Here is a 21,930-nt window from a genome sequence, read left to right on the forward strand (position 1 = left end):
GCCCCCTCTCCTGTACGATTTCTCTCCTGCGAGCCACTTGGCACAGAGGCCTGTCTTATTCTTTGTAAAGCACTCGGCACACAGATTCTGTGTGCGCATTAATGATATGACTAAATAAAGCAATTAAGTCTATGCCAAAGAAGGAGGTGGGGATGTGGTGCAGTGTCCTGCCAAGACAGAATGAGCAGCAGCACTTCAGGCTACAATTGGGCGCAGTCCCTTTTAGCTGCCTCCGTGCCGATCACCCCACTTTTGGCTCTCCCTCGGAAATAGCTTAACGACAACTCGCGTTCTGGCAGTGCAAGGCCCTTCACGGTGCAGCAAAGGACGGAACTCCATTGTGCGCTTCCAGACCACTGCCACAAATAGGCAGCAGTGGCTCCAGAGGCCTCTGTCAGTGCCAGTAAGTTGGCAGTGGGGGTGTGCCATTTGGAGGGGAAGGGGTGGACTGTGGGAATGCAGTGGGCGGGGGGACGAGAGGGTGTGAATCTTGGCGTCACTGGCATGCATTGGATCCCATCCCCTCTTTCTCAGGCATGCCCTGCCCACTTCCTCTCTTCAGACATATGCCAGCAAAATGGCTGGTGTATGTCCGAGGAGACCCATAGCCTCGGGCTCCACGCATTTTCCTCGGCAGCTGCTGAACATGTTCACAAGACTCTACAGCCAGTTTGGAGAAAGCATCAGAGCTGTGTGTGGAGTTAGCGCTTACAGCACAGTCCTAGTGCAGCGGGCCTGCACTGCATCCAGCACAAGTTTGGGGGCAGAAGCGGTGCAGCTTGAGGCAACCCCTTACCCCATGTTGTGCAGCACTGGCCCCAATGGGTCTACTTGGATCTGAGTCACCTCCGGAGGTGGCGCAGATCTGAGCAGAATGGAGTGGCCAGGGGCAAAGTCAGGATCCTGGATAACTGCTGGATCCTGGTCCCGCCTCCTGCTCCCCACTCACCCACCCTGGGAGCACTCGCCACCCACTCTCCCTGCCCCAAAATGCCTCCTCCCTGCATCCCTCCAGACCCCTCTATCAGCCATGCTCAGCTGATGAAAACTTAGCCCGCCAGTCCTGGATCTGGCACAGGGAGGCCAGTGCAACTCGATTGCGCTGGCCCCCTCCAACTTCTGAGTCGGCTCAAACATTCCTTACAGCACTTTTGCCCCCGGGTCAGTGCAAGTGACTTGAGCTGGCCAAACCCGGGGGTTAGGATTGCGCCCTTGGAGACACAGTCAGAAGCACTCAGAATGATTCACAGATGCGCCACAGCCACTTTAATAGGCCAATGTCAGTGTTATTTTGTTAACTGAGCAGCATATCACATGTTATCAATTTGTAAACCGAATTTCATGTTATTTCATTGTGACCATTTTCGATTGTTCGTACCCCATAGATGATTGCACAGCCTACGGGGTTATATTAATGTTTTTACTTATCTCCTGCTGGCTGTCCGATTGCACCCCCATCACTGGATGCAGTATGGGCTCTGCATCCGTGCCTCTGATGGGGGACAGGGTTAGTCAGTGAGCCGATGAGATATGGCTGGGTGATAAGGATGACACCAGAAGCCTAATCAGCGAGAGCCGAGGGCCTCTTGCTTTTCCTCTGGAGTTTCATAAATTAAAGCAAGTGCCCAGTACTAGTGGGAAGAGCAGTCTCCCATGCTGTCAGATCTATAAACAACTAATAGGAAAAACATACATGAGTAGGGGGAGAACTTTTGTGAAATTCTCACCCCCCCATCCCTGAAAAGCACACTTGCGAGCACAAGAATTTTGGAAACTTTCAGCTGAGCCCTAGACGAGACAAGGGCAGAGGACCTTCTTTAACCCCTCCTTCGCTGTGCAAATCAGAAAATGAGGCCTTGGCAAATCTTCCTTTTGCACATTGCACTGCAGGCTGCTGCATGTCCATGACTTGGTTTGTTTCTGGGTGTGAACTGCTTTAGTGGCTAAGGGAAGAGTGCAAATAGAGCCTCTGTTGTTGGTCATAAGGAGTGTAGGGAGTTCCTGGACCTTGTGTTGGAAGGAGCATCTAACGCATGAAGTGCTTGTAGGTTCAGGGATCTTGGCTGGCTCAGACGGCTTTTGTCAAGGCCCTGAGAATACTCACCCTTAATAATGTCGCAGTGACCCACCTGGAAGGAATGTGACAAGCTAAATGGCTCTCATGTTGACATGTGAGTCTACCCAAAATATAGACAGCTGTTTATGAATTTCCTCGAAATGTGTCTAGACATCTTTCAGCGTGTCTAATATAGAATTGCTTGTCAATAACTTATTAGATACCAGCAATCAGTCCGATTTATTTAGGCCAGTTGATTATGGGAATATTGACCATGTGTCCGGTGTATGACTTCCCTGATCATTTTTCTGTTCACTTTTAAGGGAGAAGATTTCCTATTGGCATTTTCCCTTCTCAGTGCAAATATTATATACAGCAGTGTGGATGATGGCAGGTTCCTAGACTGACTGCTCCCATTCTGGATATGGGAAGCAACTTCATCTGGAGGCAGCCCTGGACCCATCTATTCGCCAGGTCTGTCAGCAGCTCTCCAATCAGTCTCCCAGCCTTTCTAACCTTGGATGGGACTTTAAACACCTTGCTTGGTCCAAAGTGCTTCTGTTATTGTTATTCCCAGGTTCCATAGAGGGACTCTATAGTGGTCCAGGGCAATAGTCCCGAGGATTAAGCACATGCACTCCCTTTCTGTTCCTTTCTCTTTCCTGTTTGGACATGCAGATTACCGGGGGAAAGGTCTTGGTAGATTGAATCTGCTGCTAGCAGCCCAGAAGACAGAATAGCCAGAGGGCATCCTGGGCTGAACCCACTCCTAGAGCAATACTGAACCTCAGGAGTCTCTATCAAAATCACTCTCACAGTAGCAACTGCAGAGTGAGAGGCGACAACCCACTGATTGGCAAGGCCATGAACTAGGCAGACTCAGAGTAAAAATGTAAAAGGCTTATTAAAAATGTAATAAAAGAAACAAAACCAAATTAACAAGAGAAAAGGTGAAGAAAATGGACTGACTTTTAACCTGCAATAATTGAGCGGTGCAATAATAGAAATGGCCAGGAGATGGTGCTGCAGAGTCTCACGCATGCATTGTGACTCAGAGCTAACTTGCTGGGAGTTTCAAAGAGGTTTGAAACAAAAGGGGTCTGTAAAACAGCTGAAGGGTTTAGACCAGTGGTACTCAAACTGGTGGGTTGCGACCCACCAGCTTGTTTAACGATGCCCTGTTCCCTTTAAGGGGCGGGGGCAGGGGGAAAGCAGTGAAACGATCCCCAGGTTTCCGCCCCTTCATGGGAAGGGGGACTATTTTTAAAGTGAACATACATACTCTCAGGGTCCAGGGGGTGTTGGGAGTCCCGCGGAGTGATTGCAGGGCTCCGGAAGTGGAATTTCCGGTTTTGTCACGCTTGCAACTTTCACTATTTAGAAGCCGCAGGGAGATCTGCAAGCACTCTGCAGGGCTCCCCACACCCCTTGGACCCTGACAACATGTATGTTTAGTTTAAAAACAGTCCCCCTTCCCATGCAGGGACGCGATCCTGTGGATCACGTCACGGCCCTCAAAGACTTACCCTGGGAGTAAATCTCCCGGGAAGTTTGAGAACCACTGGTTTTGACAATTCTAAAATAAACAAAACCTGGTGATACTATGTACACAGTCCTTATCTCAGTGGCATAGCTAGAGGGAGTACAAAGCATTAAGTTTTGCAGGCGCCAGGACATGCTGTGAAAGTGGTCCCTTCCCCTCCCCTTCAGAGCCATTCCGGGTGGTGGGAGCAAAATGGAGGCATTCACCTCGTTTATTATAAGCACATGCACAATAACAAAGCCATAGAAACATACTATTAAGGCCTGCTTGAGTCTCTATATCAGAACCTATTAGGGCTGGCTCATGATGGTCCTTTATCAACTCCCCGAGGGCATCCAGCGAGTCACACAAGGCAGACAGGTGACATTGGGATGAGAAATCCAAAAAGGAGGTCTGGAGTGAGGCGTTAGAATGGAGAGTAGGAGGCTGGCATCAAGGGAGGCGCTAACCTCAACCTGGATCATGCCCTCGCTTCTGGCCCTTGCAGTATCTGCTCTTGACTACATGCTCCGTGTTCCAGATGAATCTTCAACCTCACAGTTTTTTAATGCTTGCAGCACTCACTGAGCAATGAAACCCCTTCAAGCACACAAAGTCACATCAAGCTACTGAAGTGGTTCACAAAAGAACTTTGTTTCAAAATATTCTTGATTCATAGAAAGACATCACAAATTCCCAACCCTCTGCTCCATGGAGCAAGCACTGTTATTCCTGTGACTCCCATCCCAACAGAAGACCGAGATTGCTCTCTAGAAAGCATCAGTTAAGGGTCCTGCTGAACTGGAGCCAAGGTCCATCTAGTTCTGCCTTCTGTTTCAGAAGTGGCCAGTTGCAGCCAGATGTTTGCAAGCAGGGCATCAAGTCACCAGCCCTCATTTCAAGTCATTGTGCTTCACACTGCTGCTCATTTAGATGTCTTCAGTCACTCATACACAGCTTCAGCACTGAGAGGTATGAACGGATCTGAGTTGCTTTGATTATATAAACACAAGTGTTGCATTTATGTTTCCTGACGGAGCCCTTTTCTCCTTCTCGCTCTCTCTCTTTCGGCTTCCTGCAACATTTGCTGCATTATAGTTAATGGAATTTATGAGAATGACTTGTAATTCTCCAAAACTGCCTCGTGTGGTCATTTTAGCAGGAGCCACGTGAATTATGCAATAGCCCGTCGCCTTAATTAAAACAAATTGCGTTTACTGTATCAGCCCCTTGTATAAATCACTCCCCAAGGCCCATCCACGAAGCTCCTACATAGCTGGTTCTTGAGGGATGTTGACAGCAGACTCCATTGCAAGAAACATTTGGAGCATTTTTTCAAAGGGCCTCTTTTCCAATCTCAACACCTCTTGTGCTTTGATCCGCAAAAATAAAACCATAACGGGGCCCTTGCCACAGTCGTGTGGACAAGAACAACCTTCTGGCCTCTTCCTTTGCACAGGGCTGGCAGCAAGAACTCTGCTCACACCCCAATGGGCATGTGGAGTTCATGCATTCATTTGCAACAATGGCCATAATAAAGCAACAAGGATACAATAGCTGTGGACCAACTAATTGTTTTTTAGGCTAAAGTGGGAAGCCTCAGGGATTCCTCACACCATGCAATATAATTAGACTGGACAATGAGACAACCAGCTTTTTATTCCATTGTTGTCGATTCCATTTAATAAGGGAAATGACCGCTGGGTATTCACATCTCTTTCTGTTCAAGCAGGCTCAAAATGGAGCGTTAAATACTGCAAGAAGCAACCAAAGTTTAAAAAAATGATCCAGAAAAGTTATGCCTGAATCTCTCGAACATCACTAGAACATTGATCGAACATCAGACTGGTTCCATTCATTTCAACAGCACCCATGATGGTCCAGATTCAGTGGATGGATGTAAATGGCACTGAGCGGGGGTCGCGGGGGGGGGAAGGTCACTTACTCCCTGGGACTCCAGCTTCTGACATAATGAAGTAGAATGGGTAGAATGATGGACTTCTGAGCTGTGGTACCACCTCCAGTTGGTTGAAACATTGGGATAAAACCAGCTGTTCCGCAGAGGTCTTGATCAGGTACTCAGGCTCTAAAGGAAGCAAACCATTCTCGTTCCATCAACGCCCTGAAGTCTATTTGGAAGCACAGTGCCGTGCTAAGGACTTGAGTTGATCAGGGGCAGCAGCCACTTAGGGCAGTGCTTCAAAGAGACGTGGTGGGAAGGACACATAGCCTGTCTTTTCCTCAAATTCTGCCCAGTGGCTGCTCACAGCGGCACCAGTGAAATCAGCTCAGGGTTCCCCTCTAGGAGAACAACATTGTGTCATGCTGTCACTGCACTTTGCATTGAGCCACTACTGTTCCCTGTGATTGGCAGCTGCTAGCTCATGCAAGGGGGGAAGGCGGGGCATCATGACATCACAGGATAGATAGTTCTGCTACTTGCTTGGGAGATGGGTGCAAGACCTATACACATGGCGACTGGTTCTGATGGCAGCTGCAAGTTTAGTGTAACATCTAGTTTGTTTCTGTGAGACAGATTTGAACTGATGCGCAGCTGACAGCTTGTAACGACCCACGACAGCCACTTCACAACATGTGGTATACAGGCAGACTCCTTGGCGCTTGGGGAGATTCCACCCCCAAACCAGCCCAAATCTCTTTGCCGTTGCTTATGTCCAATTTGTCTGTCTCTCCTTCAGGATCAATTTCCTCCCACCCTCCCAATTTTGGCCACGCTGGGGACAGATTGTAGCAGCTGGTGAGAGGCTTTATGTTAAAAATACTCCAGAGCCACGTGAAAGCTGAGATCACTGGCTCTTCAAGGGAGGCAGTCTGGAATGATGGCGGTGATGGCAGCCTGGTTTTGGAATCGGCGCAGCAGAAGAGAGTTAAGTCCCTTATTGTCCCCCAAAGTGCCACTGTCTCTTTAATAGCCACGAGCAAATGTTCACGCACCACAGTCCAGACTTGCACACCAGGGAAGGGAGAACTTCCAAGTCATCCATAGGCATGAATTAAAAATGTGGGGGAAAAAAAATAATCCGCCCCTTGGTCACCCTAAATGTGAATACAGGAAGATGGTTAGCAGCAAGGCAACGGTGACTGCAAAGACCAAAGGCTCTGGCCTAATTCTCACCGGAACGGAGTTGCAACACTTTGGACTGCAGGCACTGAAATGCTCTTCCACAGAAAATGGTCACATATTTGGCATTTATCCACAGAAAACAATCTGCTGCACCTGCTCTTGCTCTTTGCTCTGTCCTCCTTGGAAGGCATTCCCTCCTCCCCTCTCCTCCTTCCAGCCTCATGAATATTAGAGTCCCACAGAGTCCCCCTGCCTAGACAGTGCGAGAGAGTAACAGCCCAATCTTAAATTCCCTGCACATTCTCGGTCCTTCCCTTGTGACGGCCATAAAGCAGTCAGTGCTGGTCACAAAAGCTGCTCCAGCGGCGCCCGACACGGTGGCTGCCAGAGGATCCCCCACTGATCACCGATGAAAGCAAGTCAGCAGGAGAGATGGGAGAGGTGGCAGGAGGGTGGAACAGGAGAGGGAGGAGGTGAAACAGTGGTGGACCTCCCCAGGCCCTTGACCCGGGGCAAAGGTCTGCGATGGTGCCCCCTCGTGGGATGTCGCCACTCCCCATACACAAATCCACTCCCCCACTTACCTGGAGCGCATAGTGCCTTGCATGACTCCAGGACGCATTGGGGAACCCGCTCTGAGTTTCTGGAAAACCAGAAGCACAGTTTCCAAGCCTGTCGGGCTTCTGCGGGATCCTAAAGGCACGTGAGGCTCTGCTCCCAGGGCATTTGCCCCATCAAGTCCGCCACTGGGGTGAAATGAGGTGGGAGATGGCAGGGAGGCATAGAGGATGGGCAGATCGAGCCTGGGAGGGGGCGAGATTGGCGGTGCTTTTGTCGCCAATATCCTAACCCGCTTTCTAGACCTGATCCTGCAGTAGATCAGTGCAGACTTGCAGGTTCAAGTAGACCCCCCTGCACCATATTTACCTCTGTGTAAGGGAACAATTGCTCCCTTAGCTAGAGGAGACTTCTGCAACTCCCCCCCCCCACATCATAAGATGCAGCGGTCACCATTTTGGCATCATCGCATTGAATGGAATAGGATTGGGCCCTCAAGTTTAGCTAGGCCCCAGTTTGAATTCCTTTTTTTGGGGTGGGGGGGAGCACTAAAATAAAACCTTTCTGCATGTCACCCTTGCCTCCATCTTCCTTTCCCCTCCAAATTATATAGCAGTGCCATTGGCCACTGAACAGGATTCCTGCACGCAAAGGATTTTTCCCAGTGTATGCATGTGACATGCATTAAAAAAAAAAAAATCACCGCCACGGCCTGCACAAGTTTTGCCACCAAGGCAAAGTTTGAAGCCCACCCATGCAGGAGGGGCCTATGAACCCTCCTTGCAGACCTCCTGACAGCATCTAGTCCATTACCCTCAGAAACAGAATGCAGAGCTAGATCGACTTGACCCGATCTAGCAGGGCTTTTCTTAGGTTCTTAAAAGGGCCAAGAACTGTTTGTGGCAGCAGGCCAAACGCTTCCTCCTTTTCAGAACAAAACACCTGTAGCTGCTTCTGCTGCTTCCTGGGTTTAAAAAAGAATGGAGAGGAAGTGTGGAGGAAAGGAGAATGGGAGAGCTTCCCCAATGCGCTAATTCAATGCTTCTCCTCTCCCCTGTACTTCCTGTTCCTTTTTTAATCCAGAGAGCAGGAAGAAGAGAAGCAATGGAGGCAGAAGGAAGTGGGTGCCTCCTGGATGAGCTGACCCTGATCATGACAAACCCAAGGTGAACCTAACTCATGGTGTCTGCAGTGCCACCAGGTCATGATCCTCCTTACTGTAGCATTGCCTGCCTTCAGAATTGGTCCCTGCATCCAGACGCCAAATCCAACCAGCCTCTGGGTAACCCATTGTTTTTCCAGTGTAATTACAATCTCACCAGAGCCGTGAGGTTGGGGAGGAAGAGGAGGGCAGTGGCAAGCTGTGGACCCATAAATAAGATCTACATCTCTCTCCCCCTCCCGCACCCTCTTCCAGCAAACCATGACAGGGACACAGATGTCTGTGTCATTTCCTCCCCAGTTTATCAGTGAATATGACAGGCCTGCTCTTGGGTGTCGAACAATTTGCATTCCCAAGACGAGCAAGGTGACAGTTTGAGGCAGCAGCAAGAAAAGTTCGTGGCTCTTGAGAGAACATGTGCGCGCACATACAAGAGAAAATATGACAACCTCTTAGTGGGGCCCACAGGCAAACATATTTGGGTGAGGCTGGAAATGGTTTCTTCTTTGACATGTTCAGAAAACAAAGACTTAGAAGACCACATAGGGCTCCTTCTCGGTTGGCCTGGTAAGACGGATTTCCTTCTTGTCTACCAGTGTGAACGAAAGGGCACAAAAAAGGATTTCAATTAATTTTCTCTACCTAACTTGTCTTCTGTCCAGTCCTGGCACGTTCTCTCTTTCTCTGACCCTACGGAAGTATACAACATGCACACCAGCATACATGCCATGTGCATGACAGAATGTTCAAGGCCCTCAGAAACCCAGGGATCTGTTGATGAAGCGTTCTCCTGGGAGAAGCCCAGGCAGGCAGGACCTCTGCTGGGGCTGTTGCAAAAGCTGAGACGCAGGTTGCAGACAAGCAGTTTTCTTTTTCTTTTTTAAGTGTCGGAAAGGGCTGAAGGCACAGAACCCAAGACAAAATAGCATTCTATTTGTTTCCCTTTCCGTTTGCTTTTATATTTGGATTTTTTTAGCTGTACCCTGGAGGTTCAGGAGAACTTAAGAAGAGCCAGGCTGGATCAGATCTATGTCTGTTACATAAGAACATAAGAACATAAGAACAGCCCCACTGGATCAGGCCATAGGCCCATCTAGTCCAGCTTCCTGTATCTCACAGCGGCCCACCAAATGCCCCAGGGAGCACACCAGATAACAAGAGACCTCATCCTGGCGCTCTCCCCTACATCTGGCATTCTGACTTAACCCATTCCTAAAATCAGGAGGTTGCGCATACACATCATGGCTTGTACCCCATAATGGATTTTTCCTCCAGAAACTCGTCCAATCCCCTTTTAAAGGCGTCTAGGCTAGACGCCAGCACCACATCCTGTGGCAAGGAGTTCCACAGACCGACCACGCGCTGAGTAAAGAAATATTTTCTTTTGTCTGTCCTAACCCGCCCAACACTCAATTTTAGTGGATGTCTCCTGGTTCTGGTATTATGTGAGAGTGTAAAGAGCATCTCCCTATCCACTCTGTCCATCCCCTGCATAATTTTGTATGTCTCAATCATGTCCCCCCTCAAGCGTCTCTTTTCTAGGCTGAAGAGGCCCAAACGCCGTAGCCTTTCCTCATAAGGAAGGTGCCCCAGCCCCGTAATCATCTTAGTCGCTCTCTTTTGCACCTTTTCCATTTCCACTATGTCTTTTTTGAGATGCGGCGACCAGAACTGGACACAATACTCCAGGTGTGGCCTTACCATAGATTTGTACAACGGCATTATAATACTAACCGTTTTGTTCTCAATACCCTTCCTAATGATCCCAAGCATAGAATTGGCCTTCTTCACTGCTGCCGCACATTGGGTCGACACTTTCATCGACCTGTCCACCACCACCCCAAGATCTCTCTCCTGATCTGTCACAGACAGCTCAGAACCCATCAGCCTATATGTGAAGTTTTGATTTTTTGCCCCAATGTGCATGACTTTACACTTACTGACATTGAAGCGCATCTGCCATTTTGCTGCCCATTCTGCCAGTCTGGAGAGATCCTTCTGGAGCTCCTCACAATCACTTCTGGTCTTTACCACTTGGAAAAGTTTGGTGTCATCTGCAAACTTAGCCACTTCACTGCTCAACCCTGTCTCCAGGTCATTTATGAAGAGGTTGAAAAGCACCGGTCCCAGGACAGATCCTTTGGGCACACCGCTTTTCACCTCTCTCCATTGTGAAAATTGCCCATTGACACCCACTCTCTGCTTCCTGGCCTCCAACCAGTTCTCAATCCAGGAGAGGACCTGTCCTCTAATTCCCTGACTGTGGAGTTTTTTCAGTAACCTTTGGTGAGGGACCGTGTCAAACGCCTTCTGAAAGTCCAGATATATAATGTCCACGGGTTCTCCCGCATCCACATGCCTGTTGACCTTTTCAAAGAATTCTATAAGATTTGTGAGGCAAGACTTACCCTTACAGAAGCCATGCTGACTCTCCCTCAGCAAGGCCTGTTCGTCTATGTGTTTTGAGATCCTATCTTTGATGAGGCATTCCACCATCTTACCCGGTATAGATGTTAGGCTGACCGGCCTATAGTTTCCCGGGTCCCCCCTCTTTCCCTTTTTAAAAATAGGTGTGACATTTGCTATCCTCCAATCTTCTGGCACTGTGGCCGTTTTGAGGGACAAGTTGCATACCTTAGTCAAGAGATCTGCAACTTCATTCTTCAATTCCTTAATAACCCTTGGGTGTATGCCATCAGGGCCCGGTGACTTATTGATCTTTAATTTATCAATGAGGTCTGAAACATCTTCTCTTTTAACCTCTATCTGACTTAACTCCTCGATTAGAAGGGGCCGTTTGGGCAGCGGTATCTGCCCGAGGTCTTCTGCCGTGAAGACAGATGCAAAGAACTCATTTAATTTCTCTGCCATCTCTAAGTCTCCTTTTATCTCCCCTTTCCCTCCCTCACCATCCAGAGGGCCAACCGCTTCTCTGGCGGGTTTCCTGCTTCTAACATATTTGAAGAAGCTTTTATTATTCCCCTTAATGTTGCTGGCCATGCGTTCCTCATAGTCTCGCTTGGCCTCCCCTATCACCTTCTTACATTTCTTTTGCCACAGTTTATGTTCCTTTTTATTCTCTTCATTAGGGCAAGACTTCCATTTACGGAAGGAAGCTTCCTTGCCCTTCACAGCCTCTCTAACTTGGCTGGTTAGCCATGCGGGCACTCTCCTGGATTTAGTGGAACCCTTCTTTCTTTGCGGTATACACCTCTGCTGGGCCTCTATTACTGTTGTTTTAAGCAGCCTCCATGCACTCTGGAGAGACTGGACTCTTTTTACCCTCCCTTTCAGCCTCCTTCTAACCAGCCTCCTCATTTGAGGGAAGTCCGCCCGTCGGAAGTCAAGGGTTTTTGTTAGAGATTTGCCTGGTATTCCTCCCCCAACGTGCACATCAAAACGGATCGCAGCATGATCACTGTTCCCCAATGGCTCAGTAACGTTTACATCTCTAACCAGGTCCTGCGTACCGCACAAAATTAAATCCAGAGTCACCTGTCCTCTGGTGGGCTCCGTGACTAGCTGATCTAAGCCACAGTCATTCAGCACGTCAAGAAATCCGGTTTCCTTATCGTGACCAGAACACAAATTGACCCAGTCAATATGAGGATAATTGAAGTCCCCCATGATTACAACCCTGTCCTTCCTTGTCACTTCCCTGATCTGTTTCCTCATTTCAAGGTCCCCATCAGATTTCTGGTCTGGAGGGCGATAGCACACCCCCAGTATTACATCGCTGCTCAAGCCTGGTAATTTAACCCACAGAGATTCTACGGTGGAGTCGGACCCACCTTCAATCTCTACTTTGCTGGATTCTATCCCTTCCTTAACATAAAGGGCCACCCCACCTCCAACACGCCCCTGCCTGTCCCTCCTGTAGAGTTTATAGCCCGGGATTGCGGTATCCCACTGATTCTCCGCATTCCACCAGGTTTCCGTTATGCCCACTATGTCAATATTTTCCCTTGTCACCAGACATTCTAGTTCTCCCACCTTTGCTCGTAGACTTCGGGCATTCGCATAAAAGCAATTATACACGGAATGCCCCAGGATGGGCTGCTTATTCGCTCCTTTGTCCCCGCATCCTCTCATTGTGCCAAACTGTCTATCACATCCCATCTCCCTACCTTTCCCAATTTCTTCTCCTACCCTGCCTTTGTCTTGTTGTTCTCTAACCTCCCCATCCTCATCCCATAGGGATGAGGAGTCCCGAACCGGATGCCCCTCGGCTCCTGTCGGCCTTCCCCCAGGGATCAGTTTAAAAGCTGCTCTGCCACCTTTTTAATGTTATGCGCCAGCAGTCTGGTTCCATTCTGGTTCAAATGGAGCCCGTCCCTCTTGTACAGGCCCCGCTTGTCCCAAAACGTTCCCCAGTGCCTAACGAATCTAAACCCCTCCTCCCTACACCACCGTCTCATCCACGCATTGAGACCCCTGATCTCCGCCTGCCTAGCTGGCCCTGCGCGTGGAACAGGTAGCACTTCAGAGAACGCTACCTTTGAGGTCCTGGCTTTCAGCTTCCTGCCTAAAAGCCTAAATTTGGCCTCCAGGACCTCCCAGCTACACTTGCCCACGTCGTTGGTGCCGACATGCACCACAGCCGCTACCTCTCCCCCAGCACTGTCTACCAGCCTGTCTAGATGAGAAGTGATGTCCGCAACCTTCGCACCAGGCAGGCAAGTCACCATGCGGTCCTCACATCCGTCGCAAACCCCCCTCTCTATGTTTCTAATAATCGAATCCCCCACTACAAGAAGCCCCCGACCCCCCTCCCGCCGAGGAGTATCCCGAGTGCGCTCGGATACGGGCCCATCCCCTGGAGAAGGGATCCCCCCTAGGGGATTGCTTCCCTCCTCTCCAGGATGACGTCCTTCAGTCCCGAGACTTCCCACCCGGGCAGCCGAGGAGCTGCATGCCTGAGGTTGGGACGAAGCCTGATCGTCCCCAGAAGTCTCCCCACGGTCCTCCTCTGGCTGCCTGCGCTTCTCCAGGTCGGCCACCAAGGCTTCAAGGGAGCGGACGCGTTCCCTGAGAGCCTGGAGCTCCTTGCACCGAGGACACACCCATGACTTATGCCCCAGAGGCATATAATCATACATGTGGCACTCGATGCAGAACACTGGATAGCCCCCACCCTGCTGCTGGCTGTCTGACTGCATAGCTTTTTTTTTGTTGTTGTTGTTGTTTTATTTAGGGGTCCTTTTAAAAACCGTACACTGGATAGCAGCCCTTTTCTCAAGGGAAGAGGAAGGGCAGTGTATGGGGCCCTGGCCTCCTCGCCCTGCTGCTGAACTCGCCCAGATGCTAAACTCTTGTGCCTTACCTGGCACTTGGTTCCCAGAGGCCACACGCGTCTGCAGAGAGCCTCACGCGATGGCCTGCCTAGCTTTATACTCCTGGCTGGCTCCTCCCCCCTCCTTCCTTCCTGATTGAAAGGGGGCTGGCCTTCCCAGGTGAGTTTACAAAAGCTCAGGAAGGCAAATGGCTGCTGATGGGCGTGACCTACTCTGCAGGCTCCTGAATGGACTGCTTGGATTAGCCTAATGGGGCTCTTACTGGGTTGGGAATTGGCCCTTCCTAGGTCCTTTCCCTCCTAGTTCTGTTCTCTTAGGCTGGACTGTTTTTGTAACCTCAAGCTAGTTTTTATTTGGGTTTGTTTAATTATTTATTGCTCTCTAGATCCTGTGTCCCAATTTACTGACCTGTTTAGGTTATGTTCCAACTTAGATTAGGTTTAACCTGGGTTAAGTATAGGTTTAATTTAAACAAGTAGAAAACCTGCTTTTCACTTTATCCTCCTCCCTTCCTTCGATTAAGTGCTACCTTAGGTGCAGCTAACTTTCAATTTTGATTTAAATGCCTGACCCTTGGGCACTTACTCATGAGTAGGACGCTGCTCTTACTCACGAGTAGGACTCTGCTCCTGCTCAGAGTAGCCCTATGTACCTCCCTTAGGTGCTAACTTTCAATTTTGATTTAAGGTTGCTTTAAAGGTAAGGTTAAGGTTAGAAGACAGGGAGTTAGAAAGACAAAGCGTTAGAATGAGTACACTTACCTCCTCCTCCTGCTCCTGCTCCTCCTCCTCTCCTTCTCCAAAACTCAGAGGTCTCCTTGCCTTCTCCTCGCCCAGATGCTAAACTCTTGTGCCTTACCTGGCACTTAGTTCCCAGAGGCACTTGGTTCCCAGAGGCCACACAACATTAAGAAGAACTGTTCACTCCAGTATGCTCTGCTTTCCGGCCTGCAGTGGCCAACCAGATGTCTTTGAGAAGCCCTAAGCAAGGCATGAAGGCCACTCTGTTCTCCCAGCAACTGACATTCAGAGGCACACAACCTCTGAACCTGGATGAAGCAAACAGCCATCCTTTGCTGTAGCCACAAATAGCCCTCTTCTCCGCCAGGTATGGTTTAAACCCATGTTTACAGCCATCTTCTTAACAGTTCCTAACAACACAGTCCTGGAACGTGCTGGAATCCCTAGCATGTATGCATTGCTGAAACAGAGACGTCTGCGTTGGCTCGGTCATGTCGTGAGAATGGATGATGGGCGGATCCCAAAGGATCTCCTCTATGGAGAACTGGTGCAAGGAAAGCGCCCTACAGGTAGACCACAGCTGCAATACAAGGACATCTGCAAGAGGGATCTGAAAGCAATGGACCTTAACAAGTGGGAAACCCTGGCCTCTGAGCGGCCTGCTTGGAGGCAGGCTGTACATCATGGCCTTTCCCAGTTTGAAGAGACACTTTGCCAACAGTCTGAGGCAAAGAGGCAAAGAAGGAAGGCCCATAGCCAGGGGGACAGACTGCACTTGCTCCCGGTGTGGAAGGGATTGTCACTCCCAGATTGGCCTTTTCAGCCACACTAGACGCTGTGCTAGAACCACCTTTCAGAGCGCGATACCATAGTCTTTCGAGACTGAAGGTTGCCAATACAATTACAGTCATCTAGGCTAGTCACCACCTCTTAAGAACATAAGAACATAAGAACAGCCCCACTGGATCAGGCCATAGGCCCATCTAGTCCAGCTTCCTGTATCTCACAGCGGCCCACCAAATGCCCCAGGGTAGCACACCAGATAACAAGAGACCTCATCCTGGTGCCCTCCCTCTTATGGCAGCAAATCCCATACATCAATCATGCACTGTCCTCTTGTCCCCCTGAATGAGTGCCCTGCCACGACTGCAGTGGCTGGCTCCTCACCTGTCCTTCCTTCCTTCCTTCCTTCTGGAAGAGGTAAGGAGAATGGGGTGGGGGTGGGGGAAGAGGCTCCTTCTCTTTTTCAAACTGGCTTCAACTTTTGGGGGGAATAAAAGGAAAAGATTGTCAGCCTAAAGCTTCCTAGTCCTGAAATTCTGCTACTTCAGCATCATCTCAATGTCCCCTTTGGCCGATTGCATCAAATTTATCAAATTCTGCATGGTTGCATTAGTGCAATTACACTAATTCAGTGCTTATGAAGGAATTTTTTTAAAAAAGAGCTCCCAATTCCAGGAAGAGGAAGCCAGTATGGATGGGAAATGTGTGCCACTCAGAAGCAGGACAACCGGGGCAAACGTGAGGTGAAAAATGGCATGAAAAACAGCAAGAATGCTAGCCTGGAAACAGCCTTTGATGCTAGCAAGAAAGCTTCATTGAATGAATAATTATTTATCTAGCACTGCAGGACCGCATGACTTGCAGTCGAGCGCGCTTAACACTGTCAGCCCTGCTGCTGCTTGGGAGCCACATTCCCACTGGCTGGAGGAAAGGCGGAAGCCCTTGCAGGAGGCTTATGTGGGTGCTTCCTCCCAGGGGCATCACCAGAAGCAGCGGAACCCAGACCAGAGATCTGCAGTGATGTCACTTCTGGATTCTCCCAGAAGAGAAGGCAATGGCGGCAGCTGTGGCTTCTTTGCAGTCATGATGTACTTGCTCTTGTTGAGTTTCCAAAGGTGGGCAATGGCAGCAAGATTGCAAAGAAGCTGCCACTGAAACTGGTGGCAGCCGTGCTCAGTGTGGCTGAGGGCTGGTGCTGCTTCTGCTTTTCCCACTGCCACCTTCTCGGTTGGGCCTCACATGGCAACCCCCTCTAGCGTGGCACCTGTGGCGGACCGCCCCCTGCCCCCTGCTCGCTACATTATTGCTTCTTTCTTCCCCTTGACCCCATCAACCAAGGGGGAGTAAGTTGTGGATTGATGGTTCCGTAAGCCCACCTTCTTGCACTACCCCTGTTCCCAGAGGAACCCAGCTGGCCACTGTGGGAAATGTCAAGCTTTTGCTCTGACCCTGCAAAGGCCTTCTTATGGGATGGATCCCCAAACAACTCATGCCAGAGCTGAAGCACATCAATATATCTTTTTCTCAGCCATGAGAGTTTGCTTTTGTAAGTACAAATGCCGGGGGTCTGTCACTGTTACCCAGGGATGAGGGAAAGCTACTCTGCACGTGTTCAAAAGCAGCTTCACCAAGTTCTCAGAAGTGCCCCAGTTGGAGACCACCTGCATGGATGTCCCCTGACAGGTTGCTTATGGTGGGCTTTGTGGGGGGCTGTGCCTCTGGCACTTCTGAAACTCCTCTGGGCTCACAGAAGGAGTTCCAGCCCTCGCTCCCTCGCTATCGTGGGTTGATGTCAGACCCTTCGTGTTACTTGAACATAGATTTTTTGTGGTTTAATTTGCATAATTGATGAGATGGAAAATTATCTCTGTGATTGATGGACGTTCTGAAGGCTCCGTTAGTTTGTCACTAAATAGAGAGTGCCGGTAGGATGAGCGCCTGGCTCCTGCCGTGTTAGTTTAACAGCGGGGTGGCGAGATGCAAACTTAACCCTGAAGGGTGTGGGTTTTTCCTCCTTTCTCTTTGTTTTTTTTTTTTCATCCCCTGACAATAGAACATGCTCCAATGTACAGAAATATCATTGCCAAAAAGTTGACCTCTGCCTTCTTTGACCTCCGGGAAGGATTTGATTCCAGCAACATGTTCAGGATAACTTTGTGTTGATTTAGGAGGTTCCTTTTGCTCTGAATGAATTGCCAACAAGTTAAAAAGTATACGGCAAAGCACATTTCAAAAATATGATTGCGTCCATCTTTGCAACAGCCCATGAAGCTGTAAGTCCCTATCACAGGGCCACATGGCAAACTGAGGTTGAGAGAGATACAGGGAGGGCGCCTGTGTATATTACTTTTCCAGTTCTTGACATGGCCAGCTTTAATTTTGTCAGTCATCAGACTGGAGGGTGGGGGGGAGGTGGACTGAATCCTTCTCTTCTTCTGCCCCAGCAGGAGATTGGTGCTTAAGCATGGCAGTGAATGCACATGCTTGTGAGTCCAAGTCAAATACATGAGGTGGAGATGATGCCCAGGCAATCTTAGGAGGTGCAGTAACAGGGGTCTCTTGAACATAAGAACATAAGAACAGCCCCACTGGATCAGGCCATAGGCCCATCTAGTCCAGCTTCCTGTATCTCACAGCGGCCCACCAAATGCCCCAGGGAGCACACCAGATAACAAGAGACCTGCAAGGCTTCCTGGGAATTGTAGTTAAGAACATAAGAACAGCCCCACTGGCTCAGGCCATAGGCCCATCTAGTCCAGCTTCCTGTATCTCACAGCGGCCCACCAAATGCCCCAGGGAGCACACCAGATAACAAGAGACCTGCAAGGCTTCCTGGGAATTGTAGTTAAGAACATCAGAACAGCCCCACTGGATCAGGCCATAGGCCCATCTAGTCCAGCTTCCTGTATCTCACAGCGGCCCACCAAATGCCCCGGGGAGCACACCAGACAACAAGAGACCTGATCCTGGTGCCCTCCCTTGCATCTGGCCTTCTGACATAACCCATTTCTAAAATCAGGAGGTTGCACATACACATCATGGGTTGTAACCCGTAATGGATTTTTCCTCCAGAAACTTGTCCAATCCCTTTTTAAAGGCGTCCAGGCCAGATGCCGTCACCACATCCTGTGGCAAGGAGTTCCACAGACCAACCACACGCTGTGTAAAAAAATATTTTCTCTTGTCCATTCTCTCCCAACACTCAATTTTAGTGGATGAAAAGTGCAATGTGTGATGTTGCCACACACAGGGCACATCCACACTCAGTCCTAGCCCCAGCTGGTGCTTCTACACAACCTGAGCCAGCCACACAAATGCTACCTTTCTCCCTCCTACAGCTCCCCCAACAGAAAAAAGAAATGCGTATGCACCTGCTCCTTCTCCCCCAAGGTGGTTGGAGGGGGGAGCTTAGCTCAGCCGGGGAACCCCCCCTCCCTTTGCTTGCCTCCAGTTTTGGCTGTCATTGCCCCAATCCTTTTCCTGCTTGCTTTGAGAGAGCAGGTAGGAGGCTCAGATGCCCTTCATCTGGCGACTGGGCTGGATGCCCTTCATTGGCGACAGGCTAGAGCATGGGTCTCCAAACCCTGGCCCGGAGGCCAGATGCGACCCGCGGCCAGCTTCAATCCAGCCTCTGCAGAGTGAAAGATCTGAACCAATGGCCTTCCTCTGTGTAATACCACTTGGTGAGGTCAGATGGGCAGTGACCTTTCAGTGGTGGCACCTCGCCCAGGAGATGCCAGCCTTTTGTCCCCTGAAAGCCGCTGGCCCACTTGGCCGACCATGAGTGGAACTGTGCTCTGGTTGCATCTGGAGGGTGTTCTCAGGGCCAGAGAGTTTGAATGAATGAACCCACTCACTCATCACTCATTATTCATTACTCATTACTCATCACACATCATTTTTCACTCATCTAAGTTCCATCTCTAGTTTATTTATATTTAAATTGATTTCCGGTCCTCAGCAGCGTGCCAGATATTTGATGTGGTCCTCTGGCCAAAATGTTTGGAGACCCCTGGGCTAGAGGGAGGTGGCAGGAAGATGTGGGGTGGGGGTATGACCCCTCATCATTTTGCCACCCCCGATCCTGCTACTTGATACAAGGCTTGGAGATCGCCTCATCTGTGGGCCTGCCTTGCCCTGCTCCATACTTTCTGGGATTCAGGTTAGGACAGAAGATTGGGCAGGTAAATGATTTGTGCACCATTCCGGTGATTCTGATGCACGTGTTTGTCCATGTGCAGTTGGTTCTCTTTAGAGAGGGTTAGCTCCCCCCCCCATCTTTCATTTCTGCATTCAAACGGCAGCACACAATTGAATTAGGACACTCCTTGCCACAAGATGTGGCAACAGCTACTAGCTTTGTTGAGACACATTCGTGGAGGAGGAGAAGCCCAGCAAGGGCATGTGGCATGATGGCCGGGTGAAACCTTCTCATTCAGAGAAAGCAGAGACTGCAGGGACAATGAACAGGGCTACTGCCACTTGGGCCTGCCTGCGATCCTGCTGGAAGTACCTGGCTGTTGACAAGAAAACTGTGAACAGAAACATTCTCTGCTCTAGCAAGGCAGTTCTTCTTGCCTTCTCTTCCTGTGCTGAACATAGTCCAGCAATTGCACCAACTCCTGCCTCAGTCCCCCCCAACACAGTCCCCCCCGACTGCTACCCCATCTCCCCCAGGCCATTCCAGAGTGGCCCAGTGTGCATCATTCATGAAATTGGTGCACTTCAGGTCCCCCACCAGGTCCGACCTGGTGCAAAAGAGAGCGACTAAGATGTTTACGGGGCTGGGGCACCTTCCCTATGAGGAAAGGCTACGGCGTTTGGGCCTCTTCAGCCTAGAAAAGAGACGCCTGAGGGGGGGCATGATTGAGACACACAAAATTATGCAGGGGATGGACAGAGTGGATAGGGAGATGCTCTTTACACTCTCACATAACACCAGAACCAGGGGACATCCACTCAAATTGAGTGTTGGGAGAGTTAGAACAGACAAAAGAAAATATTTCTTTACTCAGCGTGTGGTCGGTCTGTGGAACTCTTTGCCACAGGATGTGGTGATGGCGTCTAGCCTGGGCGCCTTTAAAAGGGGATTGGACGAGTTTCTGGAGGAAAAATCCATTCCGGGGTACAAGCCATGATGTGTATGCGCAACCTCCTGATTTTAGAAATGGGCTATGTCAGATGCAAGGGAGGGCACCAGGATGCAGGTCTCTTATTATCTGGTGTGCTCCCTGGGGCGTTTGTTGGGCCGCTGTGAGATGCAGGAAGCTGGACTAGATGGGCCTATGGCCTGATCCAGTGGGGCTGTTCTTACGTTCTTATGTTCTTATGATCAGTCCACCCTGCTCTGCACCTGCCCTCTTCGGCCCCGACATCCATCAATCCCCCTTCCCTTCCCCTCCTGCGCCTCAGGCAGCGAGCAAAGATAAGTTGCCTGGCGGGACGGCAGATCGCTTGTTCCGTGTGCTCTTGGGCAGATATGATAAGAGCCCGGCGACCGCTGGAGTTGAGCAGCTTGCCGGCGCTCTCTTCAAGCTTCCCCTGCAATATTATATTTGACATTCAATTTGAAACCCTAAACTCCTTTAATGCAATATCGCGGCACAATGATAGTAATAAGGTGGCAGGGCCTGCTTTCTAGTTAACCGCCAGAAAGACGCTGAAGGGGAGGACGAAGCTGCTGCTGAGATCTCCTGGTCCCTATTATATTAACCTCTTCCTTGCCAAGCCTTCTCTTGTGGCTGCGGCATGCAAGGCCCTGTCACCTTGTTTTGCAATAAGGTGGAAAGAAAGAGGGAGCTGTGAATTTGGGATTCGCTGTTAAAATATGGCTCATGCATCTGTTATGAATGCAGTCGACACACACATGCTCCGTCTCTGTCTCTCTTGGTCTTTCGGCAGCCGTGAGGCTCCGTCGTGCCACCGGAATCCCAAACAGTCCCTTTTCCCATATGAGTCTCTGCAGAGTGAAAGATCTGAACCAATGGCCTTCCTCTGTGTAATACCACTTGGTGAGGTCAGATGGGCAGTGACCTTTCAGTGGTGGCACCTCGCCCAGGAGATGCCCTACCCTGGCAAGCAAGGGAGGCACCACTGTGCTTAGAATTTAGAGCAGGTAAGACTTTCTTGTTCACCTTCAACAGACAAATGTACTGAAAATGGATTTTGTTTGTTCTTGGAAAACCAAACTATCTATTGGACAATAGATATCTATAAATTATGTTTTCTCTTTTTTTCTAGCTACAGTATATAAGAACATAAGAACATAAGAACAGCCCCACTGGATCAGGCCATAGGCCCATCTAGTCCAGCTTCCTGTATCTCACAGCGGCCCACCAAATGCCCCAGGGAGCACACCAGATAACAAGAGACCTCATCCTGGTGCCCTCCCCTACATCTGGCATTCTGACATAACCCATTTCTAAAATCAGGAGGTTGCGCATACACATCATGGCTTGTACCCCATAATGGATTTTTCCTCCAGAAACTTGTCCAATCCCCTTTTAAAGGCGTCTAGGCTAGACGCCAGCACCACATCCTGTGGCAAGGAGTTCCACAGACCGACCACACGCTGAGTAAAGAAATATTTTCTTTTGTCTGTCCTAACCCGCCCAACACTCAATTTTAGTGGATGTCCCCTGGTTCTGGTATTATGTGAGAGTGTAAAGAGCTACAAGAGTGTATATATCTTGTAAAGAGTGTATATATCTACAAACACACAATTATCTTT

General features: G+C 49.7%; 1 protein-coding gene across 31 annotated transcripts in view; it reads right to left on the minus strand.

The window, feature by feature from the left end:
- Window positions 1–21,930, minus strand: part of CELF4 (CUGBP Elav-like family member 4) — a 697,876-nt gene that overhangs the window by 121,577 nt on the left and 554,369 nt on the right. The gene's annotated exons all lie outside the window — the stretch shown is intronic.

Source organism: Tiliqua scincoides, chromosome 2 (genome assembly GCF_035046505.1).
Source record: "Tiliqua scincoides isolate rTilSci1 chromosome 2, rTilSci1.hap2, whole genome shotgun sequence".
In the NCBI taxonomy this organism is placed as follows: Eukaryota; Metazoa; Chordata; class Lepidosauria; order Squamata; family Scincidae; genus Tiliqua; species Tiliqua scincoides.